Source organism: Palaemon carinicauda, chromosome 8 (assembly GCF_036898095.1).
Source record: "Palaemon carinicauda isolate YSFRI2023 chromosome 8, ASM3689809v2, whole genome shotgun sequence".
Taxonomy (NCBI): Eukaryota; Metazoa; Arthropoda; class Malacostraca; order Decapoda; family Palaemonidae; genus Palaemon; species Palaemon carinicauda.
The window spans coordinates 109,221,858-109,224,357 of NC_090732.1; positions in this window are offsets into that span (position 1 = coordinate 109,221,858).

Genomic DNA, 2,500 nt, shown 5'->3' on the forward strand with positions numbered 1-2,500 from the left:
TTGATGTTGTTGTAGATGCTGTTGTTGTTGTTATTGTTATTGTTGTTGTTGTTGCTTAAGATTTAATCGGAATGAAACCGAGAAGTAGAACATTTTCTAAGAAAAGCTTTCACAGAATAGGCATACAAGGAAAACTTTCTACTGTATATAGTAAGAAAAGGTTCTAACGATGTTTACCGTAAATAAGATGGTTAAAATTTTGTCACAAAAAATGTCTGCTAATTGACTGACTTTTCCCATATGTAAGAAAAAACTGGAAACTACACCTGTGACAGTGTTTGTTATGAACATGGAAGAACGCATATGCTACCAAATCTCTATTGTAAAGAGAAGCTCTAATTATTTATGATTTTTTTTACTGGTAATTAATACGCACCATATCAAGGGTAAACATCCGCTTATATCTGATTATTAATAATTGAATTAGACAAAAGCGTTTTTAGTGGATTATAGACACTCTGTTGGCTTTTGAATATCATCGTGACATATTATTAATTACTTTTTACTCAAATGTCAGTTGAAGGCTTCAGGAATGTTTAGTTCATTTACAAGTATGTTATGAAAATTCAACGTCCAAGGAACTTGTTTTTAATGTATTTTCCAGGTGTCAGAAGCATAATTGCTACTTTGTATGTGTCCCATATTTTCAGTGAAGTATTTATCTGCTGGATAAGATTAAAGGGGGAACAAAAAATAAGAAGGAAATAGAAAAACCACCGGGATGTTTAAAAGAGAAAAAGAGAAAGTACCAGATGAAAACTTTTGAAGCTCTGTGAGATCATAGAGTCTATAGGGAGTGATGATAGGCATTAGATAGTAGGAATAGCAAATGAAAATGGTTAGTGGTAGGATGAAGAGATGAAATGTTGAGTGCAGGGAAAATAATTTGATTATTTCAAATGCATATGTATGGTAGAAAGAAGTGCAGAAGCAGACATAAATATAGATGGATATGGCAGTCCAGACTAAACTGGGGGATAAATTTATTACAATTAACAAAATCAGAGGGATGAGGGTGCATTTCTACTTCAGGAGGAATAACAAGAAATTGTAAAGGAAAGTAAATACACACTGAAAGTAAAATAAACAAATGGATTGAGTGAAGGATAAGTTAGATTATTTGAGATGCCGCTGCCTAGTACAAAGAAACATAGGTGTAGGCATAAACATAAATGGATATGGTAGTCCAAGATAGAAATTACCAGTAACAAAAATTGATGGGAAAAGTACATTACAACTTTAGAATTAATAAAGGAAATGTATCAATGGAAATAAAGGCAAAGCGAAAGGATAGTAAATAAATGGATTTCAGAATAGAAGATGGAAGAGAGATATGCCGTCAGACGGGAATTAAGTCCTGGGTCAATAGAGAGAATATTCTAAAGATATATTATATATGAAGGTGATGTAAGGGTGAAAATTCTTGTGGAAGTGGCTGTTGGTGATATGACAGAGGCAGTTGATATTAAGAAAGAAGGAAAGACATCAAGAACTGATAAGATTACAAATGATATACTGAGTGTAGTGGTGATAGTAGATTCACAGGACTGACCAGGTTTTGTAAAGTAAATATTGGTGAAGGAAATTTCCCCAAGAAATAGATAAAGTGAATAATTATTTCATGGTATAACAGTAAAGGCAGTTACAATTATATGGACATAATACTTAACATGTAAGAAAAAGCGTATTGTACAACTTTGATTTGAGTGTTACACTGATAACAGTGGTAGTGCTAAGGGAACAACAGTGTGGGCTAAGGCAAGAAAGAGGGTATGAGGATCAAGTGTCTGTTTTGAGGCAGATTCACAAGAAGCTCAAAAGATCAGGGATAAAACATGCCATATATGTACACTAAAAGTTACCCAAGGAATCAATAGCTAAGCAAAGGAGAGGATTTTGATATTGCACAATGTACATAATAGGCTGTTGATCAAATTTTAGACAGGCAGAGGCAGAGGGTAACACATGTATATATATATATATATATATATATATATATATATATATATATATATATATATATATATGTGTGTGTGTGTGTATGTATATATATATATATACATATATATATATATATATATATATATATATATATATATATATATATATATATACGTATATTATTATTACTATTATTACTAGCTACGCTACAATCCTAGTTGGAAAAGCAGGATGCTATAAGCCCAAGTACTCCAACATGGAAAGTAGCCCAATGAAGAACTCGTGTATATATATATATATATATATATATATATATATATATATATATATATATATATATATATATATATATATATATATATATATATATATATATATATATATATATATATATATATATATATATATATATATATATATATATAGGATATAAACCCACAATCTATGAAAAGGAAATTTATTTTGAGCTTTCGGAGGTAACATCTCCCATCCTCTTCAGGAAAACAAATAGTTACAAATTTTAAAATGAGTTACAAAATGGTTTGTAAGAAATAGAATA